The sequence below is a fragment of the Pezoporus wallicus genome, unplaced genomic scaffold (assembly GCF_028554395.1).
Source record: "Pezoporus wallicus isolate ANWC-B61680 ecotype Strahan unplaced genomic scaffold, APGP_CSIRO_Pwel_v1 contig_6899, whole genome shotgun sequence".
Lineage (NCBI taxonomy): Eukaryota > Metazoa > Chordata > Aves > Psittaciformes > Psittacidae > Pezoporus > Pezoporus wallicus.
In genome coordinates, this window is record NW_026638613.1 from 2,200,990 (window position 1) to 2,217,773 (window position 16,784).

Below are 16,784 nucleotides of genomic sequence, written 5' to 3' on the forward strand. Positions count from 1 at the left end.
GAGGAGTCTACATCTGGAAACCACAGTTAGTACTGCACTCTGACGTGAGGAACAAGACAGTTACAACAGGTTTCTTTAAATGCAATCTTAACTACCATATTAATTAATTCAGCAGTTAAAATCATTCAAGGAAAATGTATGAAATACCCTATATGGAGGAATGGGAGAACTCCTTTATGTAGTAATTGCACCCTTCCCCAAAAGCATTTTGTAAGCTAATACTCCTAGGCTGGGAAACTATGAGGAAAACGTTCAATTCCTGTAGAAAATCATGTCACTGCTGAACAGGGGGCTCAGGCTTGCTGAGGAGCCTGCTACTAGCCAGGCTACATGCTGCTCAGACCTTTTGGAAGAAGCAAATTCCAATGAAACTCAAAGTGAACTCTTGTACCCTGGCAGAGCAGTTTCTAGAAACTCAGGTAATAAAAAAAAGACGACACTGAATATCTCTTACAAGTATTCTGGGGTGGGTGAACAAAGACATAAAGACTTTTAAACAGTAGAAGGAATAGTTATATAGTATTTTCTGCAGGCTTTGGGCAGTTCCAATGGGCACGCTGATACACAAGACACGCACAGAAATAACAGAAAGCATCTTAAAAAAAAAACTGTCCAGAAAGAAAGTAAATAAAAAATGAGTCAAAAGTATCAGACTGTAGTTTCCTACTGCTTTCCAAGTACGTTAACATATGTGGAAGCTGTGAGTGTGAGCACAGCCTCCCAGCATGAATAGGGCAGTTGTATCTCTGCAGACAGCAAGATGGACAAATCCATCCCCTGTCCCACAGCCCCTCAGCTGGCACCTGGAAGAGGGGAGATGGGCCCATGGAGGCTCACCACCCCAGGCAGCCAGCAGCGCGCAAGCAACAGATGCATTTCTTTGGGTCTCCAACCAGGAAGGTACCCGCAGTGCTGCATTATCTGGAGATAGTCCTCAGCTGCCTTTCTGGAGAGAGGACAAACCTCACTTCTGGAGCTATCACAGTAACTGGAAACTGTTAAAGCATTTCACAAAGTGCAGAGAAACATATACTGGCACTTCTGTCCCCAAAGACAGACACCCTTAGAATAATAAACTGGAATATTAATATGCACATTCATTTTCCAATTGACAAATTCATTCTCTCTCTTCCTAGTCTATTCTGACACATTAGTTATTCAAGCAGCTTTTAAGAGCACAGAATATCCCAGAAGAGAACTTCAGGAGAAGTGTAATTAAATAACCAATTACTCTTCATGCTTTATAAATAAGTATGTGCACATACACTTTCATGTGACAAGCTCCCAACGGAAAATGTTGTAAAATAAGCATAAAGCATTTATTTAACTCAGAGAAGCAATTAAGCCATTAAGAAGAGCTCAGAGTAGGCATTATGCTGATTATACTTAATTGCATGCATTCACAGCAATGACATACAAAATGCAACAATAACAACTACGCTACTATTTTTTCTCTGACCTGCACACATTTTACAACATATCCATTAGCGACATATATTTAACAAAAAGGTAATTTAAGAGTGCTGGTCCATAACTGCTCAGGTTGTTCTCTACCAGCATGGAGACATCTGTGATTACTACTCCAAAATCCTATTTTAAACATGCTTAAGTTTACTTAAAGATAAATAGACAAAACTATTATTTTATCTACTTTTCATGACATACTGTGTAATGTTAATGAGGGTCTAACTGCAATACTCATCTACCCCTATTCACCTGCCCTAATTGCAGCCATTTGATGGCTTCCCCAGCACCCTCCTCTCCTACACTGGCGGTGTTACAATCTCCAAAATCCTGCGGGATGAAGCGTGGAGGCTCCTGTGTGCTGTTCAGTCAGGACTGGCATCCATGCGTGGCAAACTGCAATCCAAGGAGCACCTCCAGTGAAACTCCAGTTAGCAATCTGAACATTTAGAAAACACCACAGAGGAGCCCTAAACCTTCCTTTCTCCTTAGCTTGCAGACAGGGCTTCCAGCTGTATTTACCACATATGAACACAGACTGTAAAATTACACTGTGACCACAACCGAGTAGCTGAAATGAGTGGAAATAGTGTTCAAACTCCTGCAACAGCAGTCGCATCTCCCGTGTCCTACGACACGGGTAAACAAAGTAATTTTATAACTCCCTTGGCAGTGGCAGCAGAAGGATCCGCCAACAGGAACGTGCTCTGCTTCAACCACGCTGGAAGAGGAAAGAGGCTGCCAAAGCATCTAGTCGCCAAGAAAATTACAATATGATAGTCTTAATTACACTAATTGCGTTTCCTGGTATTGAGGCAGGATTAATATAGTATTTCTTATGCTACATTTCATAAACACAATCGGTTTCAGCTTAACTCTTCGTAATTGTATTTTACAGTTCTTGCAAACAATTAGCCACCAATTATGTTCATTCCATTTTGCAGATGACTGATAAACACTCCAAATATCAGAACTCTCCCTCAAGGGAGGAAAATTACTTCTAACTTGCTAAGTAATTTTAATGACACCTCAATGAAAATTCTGCAGGCACATCACCCAACGGCATTCACTTGCCATGTCTATGCTATTACGGAACACTATAAAAACTTCCACCAAGAGGAGAGCCATGCTTGAAGCAGCTTTGGAGAGCTGAATAACAGTCTTAAGGTGATGAAATGACCACATTTAAAAAAAAAAAAAAAAAAAAAAAAATTTAAATATATTTATACATTTGTATATATTTGCATATACTTTTACATATAAATAGATCAGTCATACATAACATACTCATGCACAAATCCTTGGTTTAGAAATTAAATGTTTGAGTGAATACAAGTCTCAACAGGTGCTGGGAACCGGACTGGAAAGACCTTATTAGTTTCTCCCTCCCACCCTACTTCCCATCAAACTCAAAGGCTCTGGCTCGCACAATTGAGAATGACCAGCATTGTGTTTCAGTCCCCTCTCCAGGCACAGCTCCAACATTCAAGACAATTCAGCTAGAAATGTTAAAAAATGTTATGGTGAGATAATATCGTCTGCTGAGACAAAAATAGTTGGAACTAGATGATCTTAAGGTCCTTTCCAACCCTAACTATTCTATGATTCTATGATTCTATAATGTTACACCAAGGTCATCTGTAGCGACCTAACCAAGATGGCATTTGAAGAGACTGACCCTTAGCAGCAGCAGGCATGACAGTCAAAAGCATATGAGTTTCTAAGAATTTTAGGCTGCATTTTTCTAACACAGCATAGCCTTGCTTAAGATGTACATCACTTAAAAGGTGAAGTCTGGATACATAGGATACAGGCAACAGTTACAGACTACACAGTTACTTATGAAACTTTTCTTGAAAGCTGTAGGGACAACAAGCCAACTATGTTGAGCTAAAATAAAGAAGACTCTTGCCTGGTCAGCACTGGCAGTAGTGAAGCTTTCCCATAATGTAACAAGAATACATTTTGCTGGCAAAGCCTTACACCAGGATTTCTGCATGGGTTACTCATCTTTCTTCTTTCACACCTGCAGGGTCACGAGCCCTTCACTCCACAGAAGAAAAAAAAATGAATCTTGCTGATGAGTAACCTACAATGCTTTAAATGCACAGCGCGTTAACATGCTTCTGTGCTGCTAAATGTTTTTGAAAACCTCTTATGGAGGATATTGTCTGAGAACTAACAGCAACCAAGAGGAGAAAGCACTGCTTCTGACAAACCACCTACACTCAAAAGTTCCCCCATTCCACCCCCAACAGGAACAAGAGGGATAAGCTCACAAAAAAAGCAACCAAACAAAATAAACAAACCCAATCAGAAGCCCACAGCACCAGAAATGTTGTTAATAGCAGCAGAAGTTGTAAGCAGTAATCAAACACACTTTATAAACAACGCACTCGCAGAACCCTGCAGCTTTATGCTATAACACACGGGGGGGGTACAATAGTAAAAAAATAAATTGCACGCAACATGACAGAATTTGGTCTTGTGCTGAACACTGGAAAAAAAAACCAAACCAACCCAGAACAAAACAAACAAAAACCCCACTCATCTCCAGGAGTAGCTTGATTTTTAAGTAGTATTTGAAGGTCTCTGACCCATCCCATAAAGAAAGGAAAAGTTAAAATTAAGTTTTGTGGTGTTTAAATTAATGAAACAGTGTAGGTGTGTTTATTTCTATTATATTGACCTTAAATATTTTAGAATACATATTCAGATTCTAGACTTAGTTTCTAGATAGTTAATATTGATAGTACTTGATGGCACTTGAGGCACTTGATGGCCTTTGAGGTTGCCCAAAGCTATGCAGTTCCAGACTGGATAATGTGGTTCAGTGGACATTTTCATTTCCTTTTTTCTTTTTGAAGCCAGTGATGCTTTCACTGACTTGGCAATTTGTTTCTGTTAATAACATCTATTCTTCAAACCTATATTAATGAAACTATTTGTGATACAGGACCCACTGCAGGAGAGGATCTGGTTCGAGATCATCTTAAAAATCTGAACATGCACAAGTCCATGGGTCCTGATGAGATCCATCCGCAGGTCCTGAAGGAGCTGGCGAATGAAGTTGCAAAGCTGCTGGCCATCATATTTGAAAAATCGTGGCAGTCAGGTGAAGCTCCCGATGAATGGAAAAAGGGAAATATAACCTCCATTTTCAAGAAGGGGAAAATGGATGACCCAGGGAATTACAGACCAGTCAGTCTCACCTCTGTGCCTGGCAAAATCTTGGAGCAGATTCTCCTGGATGGCATGCTAAGGCACATGAAAAACAACAAGGAGCTTGGTGACAGCCAGCATGGCTTCACTAAGGGGAAATCCTGCCTGACCAATCTGGTGGCCTTCTATGATGGGGCTACAGAACTGATGGACAGGGGTAGAGCAGTTGATGTCATCTACCTGGACTTGTGTAAAGCGTTTGACACTGTCCCACATGACATCTTTGTCTCTAAATTGGACAGACATCAATTTGATGGATGGACCACTCGGTGGATAAAAGAACTGGCTGGATGGCTGCATGCAAAGAGTTGTGGTCAATGGCTCAATGTCCAGCTGGAGACCAGTAAAGAGTGGTGTCCCTCAGGGATCGGTGTTGGGACCGGTCTCGTTTAACGTCTTCGTCGCTGACATGGACAGTGGGATTGAGTGCACCCTCAGCAAGTTTGCCGATGACACCAAGCTGTGTGGTTCGGTTGACACGCTGGAGGGAAGGAATGCCATTCAGAGGGACCTTGACACGCTTCTGAGGTGGGCTGATGCCAACCTCATGAAGTTTAACCATGCCAAGTGCAAGGTCCTACACCCGGGTCGGAGCAATCCCAGGCACAGCTACAGGCTGGGCAGAGAAGAGATTCAGAGCAGCCCTGAGGAGAAGGACTTGGGGGTGCTGGTTGATAAGAAAATGAACATGAGCCAGCAGTGTGCGCTTGCAGCCCAGAAAGCCAACCGTATCCTGGGCTGCATCAAAAGGAGCGTGACCAGCAGGTCGAAGGAGGTGATCCTGCCCCTCTACTCTGCTCTTGTGAGACCTCACCTGGAGTATTGTGTGCAGTTCTGGTGTCCTCAACATAAAAAGGACATGGAACTGTTGGAACAAGTCCAGAGAAGGGCCATGAGGATGATCAGGGGACTGGAGCACCTCCTGTATGAAGACAGGCTGAGGAAGTTGGGGCTGTTCAGCCTGGAGAAGAGAAGGCTGCGTGGAGACCTCATAGCAGCCTTCCAGTATCTGAATGCTGGGGGGGGCTGTAGTATAGGGATGCTGGGAAGGGACTCTTCATTAGGGACTGTAGTGACAGGACAAGGGGTAACGGGTTAAAACTTAAACAGGGGAAGTTTAGATTGGATATAAGACAGAAGTTCTTTCCTGTTAGGGTGGTGAGGCACTGGAATAGGTTGCCCAGGGAGGCTGTGAATGCTCCATCCCTGGCAGTGTTCAAGGCCAGGTTGGACGAGGCCTTGGGTGATATGATTTAGCATAAGGTGTCCCTGCTCACGGCAGGGGGGCTGGAACTAGATGATCTTAAGGTCCTTTCCAACCCTAACGATTCTATGATTCTATGATACAGAAAATTATCTACTGATGCCACAGGCACCAAACCCCCCATATTGCACTCCCTAGACAAAAAGGCTAGTGCAGAAGCAACAAATAAGACTCTTAAGGATGTGATCACACATACTAGATCTAAACATAGAAGAGGTTAACCTTTCAGAAAGTGAAAGCTGCTCAACCCAAGAAATCTGACAGTAGCAGAACCAACAACTTATTCAGATACAGCTTCCAACAACCACTTTAGATTTCTTCTTTTTATGGTGGGAATAAAAACAGTTTAAAATTAAGTAAAGCCAACAAACAGTCCAATTTACGTTCTTTACCATCAAGACATTTCAAGTCAATTCTTATCCAACTTGAGATTTTCTATAAAAATTAGAAATAAGAAGCATAACAACAATAAAAGCCTTTTCATGACTTTAAGTGACAGTGTGCTTCATCTCCATCCCCAATCCCCATCTCCTAACTTCATTTCACAATTGAGAGACAGTCTGCCTTGCTGCCACATAATTCATCTTCAGCCTCCCTCAGGGAAGGAATTTCATCTGAAGTTCCCTAAGTGAAGTTCCAGGTGTATCTGGAAATTGCTACCAAGCTTCTTTTCATCTCCCTCTTCATCCCTCAAATGGGCAACTCAAAAAATGTTTGCACTTAAATGTCTGCTGCTTAATGTCCATTTTCCTGGGTTAACAGTCTGATTACATAGAAGGAAATGCCCACCTTAGCCTTTTGATAAATATAAAAATATTTGCTGTGCCAATTTCAGGCAGTCACAGTGGAGCATATGAAGTTATTAAAAGTTATAAAACCGGCAAAACCTGCTTAGTGGACAATATAGTATTTCTTTCCTCCAAGAAAATAGTTCTTGATATGCTAAAATACAGAAAATGTATCGTTAGAGGCAGAAAGAGCACTGTTTTGTATGGCACAATGGTTTCCCAGCCTTAGACACTGGTGTTTGAAGAACTTATCTGCTAAATACACACCTCTAGTACTTTCAAGACAACAGACTCTGGTAAAATTCATGACAGAGCAGCAATAATAGCTTCTCCACCGGAAAATCTGAACTAAAGAATAAATTAAACACAAGATATTTATACTGCTCCAGCTTGAGGTCCTTCCTCAAAGTGATCTGAGGGTGCTAAGTCTATTTCACATGCATAACCTTTGTAGAAGGAGCCAGTGGCAGAACTTACCTGGAGGATTGTTTATCTCAATTGGATAATACAATCTCTTAAAATCAAGGTTAATGCCAATTGTCACACCAGTTATTTTTGGTCTTGGCAAGACGAACAGGTAAGACTTCAATTACCAGAATTCACTTTGTATCCTCCTAAGAGGACCGGCCCACTGTATGTCACATCAAATGCCTGAAGGCTTGTCAGAGTTGGTATCTGAGACAAATCTCACACTATAATAAAGGACTCCTGTACTTTTGTCATCCTCCTTAGTGTCCTTCTCCTTATTTCCCTGGGTTTTTCAACTCCCCAGGAGACTGAAAAACAGGGTAAGGTTTTCCAACAAAATTATACAACAATCTATTCCTGGTTGTAAAAGCTCATACCAGCTTTATTTTGTAAATGCTAACCTTTATCTAACATCATATTGCAGCATGAAGAGTTTTCAATGCATATACAAAATAAACATGAACCAAAGCCAAAAAGGATAAAGAATAAAAAGTACAGGAAAACAAACACATTTGCCTGTGAGGAGTGGTAATGGAATTTAGTAAGGCTGATGGAACAATTTCTTGACTCTTCTGGTCAACAAATGTAATTTCTTCAGATTACTTAAGTTGAATATAACTGCTTTACTAACTTGGAACTACAGCTGCAGTAATACACTTTAAAAAAAACCTAACAGCACTGACTAATGTATTTGCAATGTCTGTAGTCCAAGCTGACTGGGTAAAGAATGTGGATCTTGGATTTTAAAATCCTGACACCATTGACTGGAATGTACTGGGTCCACACTTGGAGGATTTATTTGCATTTGAGCAGGACCAACAGGGACAACTACAGCATTCCTGCAGATACTGATGGACTCACATAGGTTCTCTGTGTTTTGGGGTAAGATATTGATAGCATGCTGGTATGAGACACTGCCTTTCCAAGTGCCATTCAAATTGGTCTGAATGTACCACACTTAATGATCATTTCAGACATAGATACATATATATATATATATATATATATATAAATACACATAGACAAGTAAAATAAGGACAGACACAAACCCCAAATACAACTCCTGCATATTTACAAAACTAAAAAAAGTTTGAAATTATAGCCCAGACCATATGTTCTAACATTTGTCTTTTAAGTCTGCTGCCCTAATTCTAGAGATAAATGTGTTTCCCAGCAGCAGACTCTTAGGCATTCAAAAAAAAAAAAAAATATATATACAAAATAATTTCATTTTACCATAGGACAAACGTCATGAACTATTACTCCTCTGCTCGTTTACGTGTTGTTCTGCTATGAAGCAGGACACTCTTTTCTATATACTTGCAAAACAGAATAGTTGGTGTCTTAATTCATTTCTCATCCTCCTGATGACTGAGCTCCTGCCTCTCTGCTGGGAGGCCACGTCAGCAGGACGCAGTGCAGGCTGCCAGGTCACATCCCAGGCTGGCTGGAGCAGGCATGCAGCTCCACAGGCAGCAGAGCCCTGCTTTCCCAGGGAAGAGGCTGCAGGGTCAGGAAGGACTGCGGCCATCCCTCCGAGCATATGTGGACACAGACCATTAGACAGGTTCTTCCAAAATGCTTAGAGTTTCCACGTTTCAAAGCATTTAAAAAAATATTTCCAGTTTCCATGGTATTTCTCTCCCCTTCTCTCCTCACAGTGTGTACCGTAAAACATTCAAACTTGAGGATTTAGGAAGATTAAGCTAAATTACAATTTAGTTACGTATCAAGTTTCTTCTTTTTACTTTCCTCTTCTGTTAGGGGAGTTACATTAAATAATAGCTACCAATTCACTATATTTTGTTCAAAATGGATTTTTAAAGGACTAGATATTCCATACAGCAAATGCAGTAATGCAGGTGCGTCTTATTCAAGATTTAATCTGCACACATGCAAAAACAAATTTCCATGATTATTCTTAGCAGTAGCAGATTTTAAATGGAGAAGCTAAGATGATTCACACAGTGAACAAAGCATCCTATTGTTTACTTCTGGCTTCTTACATGGTTTCCTATACTTTATTGCAGTGTGCTAAAAACAAAACCTATGAGATAAAAGGAGAATGCTGCTACGATCTTACTGACAATAAGAAGGGAACATCTATACTGAGTTCACATCCCTTTGCTCTCTCTGTTCTCTTAAATGATTTCAAAACAAGTTTCACAGAAGTATGAAAATGTGAAAGTTATTTATTGCATGTGGAAGGAATAAGTGACGCACAATCAGGACCTCAGTTTTACTAAGGTGACCAAACACTAAAAGGTCAAAATGACCCATAACTGAAATGCAGGTAGAGTCACCAAAAATAACACAGGATAAAAAGCTCTGCTGCAAACTGTTATTTTCTAGTTAATAACAGGGCAACAATGAGAAACTAAAATAACAGTACCTGTTATGATTAGACAGTTAGGCTTTAACAACTAGCGGTTTATAGCTATGTCTTTGAAAAACTATGGAGGACACCATGAATAATATCCCAATAGGAAGGGCACAACTGAACCCAGATCTGGGGACATGCCAGGGCTACCTAGCTGAACCTGCCAACACATTGAAGCAACCAAAGCTGTAAGATGGTGACAGTGCCTCTAAAGGATAATACTGACTCTGTTGATAGAAGAAACAAGTATTTTGGCCAACACAACAAAGGTTTATTGAACAGAAAGTCAAGTAAGATGATGTAAATGAGCAATAAAAATTATGTCTTTATGTAAATAATTTACACAGTATTACATACTAGGGTTTAAAGGGCCCTTACTGTAAAAAATATCAGCCAAAATTTAATAAAGAGAGGGCAAAGGCTATTTAATACCAAAAGAGAAGATGTATTTTAAAACACCACCACACAGACTGTTTTGCTCCAAACCCAGATGACCAAAACAACCTGAACTGAAACTACATGTCCTATAGAAAGTTTTCTATAACATGTAGCCAGTCTGCACACCACCATGCAGGCAGAAAGAGCCAAAACACTTCAGAGAAACAAGAAGAAAAAAAAAAATCATCAGAGCTCAGACTGTATTTCACTCTCCGTTCCCTGACACAGACAAAGCGTATTCATCCTGTCCTGCTCCAGTGCACCCTGGCAGATGCTTCCCAGGAGCGTGCTTGACCTCATGGAGACACCCAACCAGCATCAGAGAGAAGACACGCATGCTAAAGAGGATATCATTTCTTCCCACTTTGCAGAATTCTGTGTTCTGATCAAGGAAATGCTTTGCAGCACATTTTGAAAACAGTCATGAATTAATTTCTGTAAACTTGACCAAGGACTAAATTCCAAGAATTCAAGAGATACTATGGAGGGAAAACAAGATACCAGCCCCTGGCTCTCACCAGTGCACAGGCAGTGGCTGCCCTAAGTGTCCAGTGTACTTTCCTCCTCAGATGTCACCAGCTGCCCTTTGATTAAAGGATATTTCCGGCCTTCTGGTAACTCCTCCAAAGCAACATGATTTTGGGGGCTGCTGTTACTTCATCTCAAGATAAAACCAAGCCATGTACACTGATAAGCAACCTATCATCAGCCTCTGCACTTGCAGAGCCATGGAGGGAGGTGCTCTCTGCAGCTGATGGAACAGGTAAGCTTGCAGCATTATAAAACCAGCCAGCTACCTGAACCTACACTTTTTTGTCCCATGTCCTTAGGCTTCTTCCATCCCAATCTCAGATCCAACATTCCCCAGTTCCTTTATGCAAGCCCTTCACTACTCTCATCTTGATGCCTCATCCCCCCACCCCCTCCCCAGTAACACCCCCCAGTTATCACTCAGCTCTTACATGATGTCCCACCTATTTTCAACTCTTTCCTTCCCTCCAAGAAACTGACTCACTTCCTCATTTCCAATCTCATACTAAAGGGAAAAATAATGAAGACTTTTTTTGGTTTGCTTAGACTAGACTGAACAGCCTTATTTCCCTGACACACACACTCTTCCTACATAAACCTACATCTATTTAGCCTTTAATATTATCCATTCCTTTGCATTACCACACCAAACCACACCCACACACCAATTTAAGGGACTAATAATTCCAGGAAATCTTTCATTTGAGAAACCACTGCTAAATTTTTAGCATACTTCTGACCTTTCTCTTGAGTTACTTGCTTTCAGAGCTTCAGGAACAGCAGCACCAAAATTTAATTCTTGAATTCTTTGTTTTACAAAAGAGGAACAAGCAAGGGCTCTGCAGTGCTGTAGTCCAGCACCAATGGCAAAGCACTGGAAAGCATCACTTGAAACAAATACCAGTATTAGTGAACCATGTACACATAGTATCCTGTTTTCGTTTCAAAATGTAACCACCCAAAGGCAATTCAGATCCATGTCTATACTATATGGATATTCATGCTTAAATGTAACTACAAACTCTCCATGCAATTACACCTCTGTATCTTGTCCTTGAAAACATCACAAAGCAAAAGCCCATTTAACGCAGAACCTTGGTCACCTGTGCTATGCTAGAATTAAAGCATAATTTCTTTTCATTAGCATATCTATTTTCTTCACACACAAATTTTGTGCTTCACTATTCCAAACCTAGTGCTGTGACACTGAACAAAGACTACAGGAAGTTTTAAGAGAGGGTTTTCAACAGCATGGGCTAGACAGAATATACTGGGAATTTAAATTTTTATCACACCAGATGCTTTTCTGCTACCTGTTCTTTTCTCCATCTTTGTCACAGGCTTTTTGCATGCTACATGCACATACATAAAATTACAGAACAGAAAATTCAGTCTGGTTTGCTTGTGGCAGAAAATGCAACGCAGCTCAGATATCATTTAGATGGATAGCAACAAAAAGCACATTTAACAACGACTAAGCAGTTCTGTGTGACCAATGGATAGACATTTTATTCAGCCTACATACTCCGTACATACGTATTTTCAATATGTGGGTGACAAGCAAGTACAAGTGGAACCAGAAAAATCATTTTGTTAGTATTATCCATACTAGTGTGCATGAAAGCTTGGCATTACTGCCTTCCAGGATGAAAAAGTACTCATCAGATTCTTGGGCACAGCTCCATTGCCCCAAACTGCAAAGAAAATGCTGTATTTTTAAGCAATTTAGTATATGACATGACTCTCACGCAGCAACTGAAGTTCCTACAAAAGATCTTAAGATACTGGCTAAAAATACCAGTTTTCAATCCATCACTAGGGAAAAGGGAATTTCCTGAGCACATCAGATTCACCTGGAATCTATTTATTCTGAAAATCAGAAAACAGAATAATCTTTTTTCCAAACATAGGGGGGGCTGTTTTGGTTCCATTCTGCAGCTGATCAGATCCAGGTCCTCCCTCTCTTCCATATTTCATTTAGTGTGGTTACCCCAAAGCACTACCTGGAAGCAATCTTTCATATAAAGGAAATACAAAGTCTATGGTTATAGCTGAGCATAGAAATGGGTGAGGATATGCCTTGCCCTTTCCTTGCAGAGCTAGCAACAGTCAAGTCCGGAGTTTGTGAAAAAGTAAGTGGAAAAACACAAAAAGGAAATGAAGTATTTGAAGTATTGACGTATTTATGAAGTATTTATTATCTGTCGAAACTGTGTAAAAAGAGCTTTTTATATAGTTTAAATTATTTTAAAATACTGATGATACAGCACATATACACATTTCATCTCACAAAAATACTGAATTAAGATTCCAAATCCCTTTAACCACTCATGGAGGTACAGTTTTGCAGTTAGAGCCCAAACCTCAGCAAGAGCGGCTGGTAGCACAGGACGAGAGGGGTTTTCCTCCCCTGCTCCATAGGGATATCGTCATTTTTGGATGAAGTATACTACTACTGTGTCATTAATACGCACATGGCTTAAAAGGAACACAGACTGGTCATCCCATTGCACACAAATAAAGGATGTGCTTTACAGTTCTACTTCGTAACAGATGTCAGGGGGCCAGCCCCAGTATTCAGTATGGGCTCCACTGTTTGACAGCCTAGGCAGCCAGGAGAGCACGCCTTCTGCCCACATAGGCAGCATCAGGTTCCAGTCTTCTACTTGATTCAGCTTCTAGCAACTACCAAAAAAATAAATAAAATATTCCTCTCAGCCCCATTTTCCCTTCCTCCCCAATCTCCTTTCTTTATTCCTTTATTTGATGGTTGTTACAAAGGTTACAAAAGTCACATAAAGTCACAGAATCGTTTGGTTTGGAAATGACCATAAAGATCACGTAGTTCCAACCCCATGTCATGGGAAGGGACACCTTTCACCACATCAGGTTGCTCAAAGCACTTTCCAACTTCACTATATACTACAGCATCTCTTCTATTAACTGGGATGGAGAAAACAAACCCTTAAAAAGTCAGCCAATAATGCAAGTCCTGCTGAGAGCACTGGGAATCACACAGATGCTTCCCTAAGTAACTCAATGTGTGGACTGTGCCATGGAGACCTGTACTCAATGGCTAATTTCTGCAAAGACCAGATTTATCAGTCTCTCTAAATCTGACCTCTCAAGGAAACCACAGACCCTCTTCATGCTCACTGACCAGCTAAACTTCTCCAAGACACCACCATTTCCATAAGCAGAGTAATCCAGCTCCCCACCATGGTCTATAGGACTTACAAATCAACATCTTAAACAAGTCACCTCCAGCTACATGCAAATAGGAAACAGGAATGAAGAGAGAACTTGCGGTAACACATTGCATGTTCAATTAAAAGTACACATTTATTCCACCTTTGCAGTATTTTAGGGGTGTAGTTTAGTTCAGCTGGGAATTTTCACCGACTATTTTACTCGTAAAACCATGAGGAACTAGAAAAAGTTCTTGTATTTAGGATTTCTCCACTATGCAAAAACATCAAATATTGGTTAAATATGAATCTATTCTTTCTGCTTTGAAACAGTAATTACTCAATTAGTGGCTAATTACAGTTCATGGTGATTAAAGCAGGGTATTCCACAGAGATTCTCCTCCAACAAGTGTCTTTCTTCCAACCTTGAGAAGACAAATGAAGATTCACCAAGTCTTCTTTCTCTCTGCTATCTTTACATCAGTCTTCCAACACATACAATCATCACCCAGGCCCAGATACACCATGGAGCCAAGTGGGGTCCTGGATACAAAGGGGTGGTTTCACAGGACATCCAAAACAGGCTCCAGGAGCACAAACTTCTCAAAAAGACACATATATAAAAAAAGCTTTCACAAAGATTAAAAATAAAAACTAAATTAAAAAAAAAGGTAAAAATTAAAATAAAAAAAAAATAAAAAATCACTCTACATAAGCGAAGTTACCTGCCTCTGCAGAACAGACGCAGGCCAAAGAAAAGAGCAGGTTTTGTATATCCTGAAGAATAGGATATAGGATTTTTTAGCATTTAGTGTAACCAAGTCATGACATCTCAAGTTTTTAATAACAGTGTTCACTCTTCCTGCACTTAGGGGAATCAGAGAATTTATTATGAAATAGTCCTTCATATTGTGAACACAAATTAATTCTATTTACAAGCACAACTTCTGTCATAGCACTGAACACATGGCAGTAAGGAAAAAGTGAGTATCATCCATTCAACAAGCTAACAGGCATACATGCTGCCTTAGCATAGTGCTAAAATTATTTCACAGCTTGCTAATCATAGTGTAATGTGGGAGCAAAGGAAAAGCATCATTATTGTCTGAATGCTACCCCACATCTACGGAACACATTAACCTTTAAACCGACTGAATACTCTAACACACGAAATGATAAAATAAAGACACTATAAGTTTTGTGGAGCAAGGGGGGGGTTGTAATTTCCAAAAACAGTGGCCACAAAATAACCTTGTCTTCAATAACCTCTGAGCCCAGGAAAAACTGAACTGTCACAAGTCTTAATCTCAGTATATTTGCTGGGTGATTCCAGTTTCTTCTGCAATAGATCGCTATTAACATTACAGTCAGGTGCTCTTCTGTGTTTGAAGCATGTACTTGTTTCAGCAACACAAATATTTTGTAATAAAGTAGGAGCTGAAGCTTTAGCATCAAAATAATATCAGAATTTTCAGGCCAAACTTGCAGAGTGTACAGACAGACTTGTGCTTGGGCAGGCAACACTGCAGAGCTCTACCGAAAAAAAAGGAGACAATTCTTAGGCTACAAATTCTAAATTACTTTTATGAAAGACTTGCTGAGGGGTACCAAACAGCCTCACTGGCACAAACATATTAAATTACTCGGAATACAGAACCAGGAGGTTTCAACTTGCATTTACTTAAATACACTGGCTGAACAGCACTTTTAAGCATGAAAAAAAAAAAAAATCATAAATAAATGGTGTCATAATTATATTTGTAATGGAAATTTTTAATGTACTAGCCAATATAAAGAATTCATTTAAAATAAAGGGAGTAGCCAGCTTTATTCCTATGTTAATTGCCACGGGGACCGATTTCTTACCACACAGCATGTTGGCTATAAATCTTAACAAGCAGTTTTAAATTGCTGCTATTATTGTTCATCAGGACTGAAGAATCCTGGATGGTGCTCAGGGAAGCTTCTATAACATCTATCTCAAACAACTATTAATTCATCATTCCCTGGGAATGAAATTTCAAGCAACAACCACCAACTCCTCCTCTGTTTAAATGGGGGGGCCACCAAAAAGATGCAAAGAGGCACCAAGATTTGAAATTTTAGAGACATAAAGGACAAACTATTCCCTATGAGAGTGGTGCAGCCCTGGAACAGTTCCTCCGAGGAGCATACTCCATCTTCACAGAGCTTCACAACTCAGGATGTTGGGGACAATCCCATCCACCCCTCACACTATTCCTGCTTTCAGCAGAAGGTTGGGTAAGGTGACTTCCAGGGTCCCTTCTAAACCAAGTTTTAATAAAAAGCAGAGTTACCTCTGAGCACTACAATTTTAGTATTTGATGCAGTCAAAGGAACAGTCTGCCTTGATAGAGCTGAAATTCACAGTCAAAATACAGGGGCAGTTCACTAGCTATATAATTGTTACTAAATGGACTTCTCCCCTCTTTCCCCTCCTCCCCCTCCCCCCATCACATTTAGCAAAGGCTTTTGAATGAATAGCCCATTGAGACTGCTGCTTAATGGTATAAGATGTGGAAAAGATAGGGGAGGCAACACCTACCTCCCTTCTCAAAAAATTAAGACAACGGCATAAGCTCAGAAAGTATCACTGAAAACAATATTCGCAGTACAGCTACACAAAGTCTATTCCTTTTAAACTTTGATTTAACCTGCCTGTATTTACTGTAGGTAGTGTTATACCTAAGGAAATACCTGCTTCACTTCAAAGCTGCATTTGCCACTAGTTAGAAACCTTTCCACAGTACATAATATACAGTCTGAAAGGTCTTTGTTGCTTCTCCCTTCAGACCTGTTAAAAGATTGTGTGGGCTCCCTCTCCTAAAAACCACAAGGACTATTTATCATATTTGCACAATTTTAGAGAGAGGTAAAACAGCCGTCGAATGACTGCTTACGTGTTTTTATTCAAAACTACATAATTAACTGGCTCTGCTGCTAAAGAACCAATTTAATATTCTCCTCAAAACCAGTCTGACTTCTCCAAGCATTCTGCAGCGTCTGTACTTTTCTGTCCC

At 40.2% G+C, this 16,784-nt stretch overlaps 1 protein-coding gene across 1 annotated transcript in view; it reads right to left on the bottom strand.

Annotated features, from left to right (window-relative positions):
• The window catches only part of FNDC3B (fibronectin type III domain containing 3B), a 208,635-nt gene that overhangs the window by 142,059 nt on the left and 49,792 nt on the right, over nt 1–16,784 (bottom strand). The window lies entirely within an intron of this gene.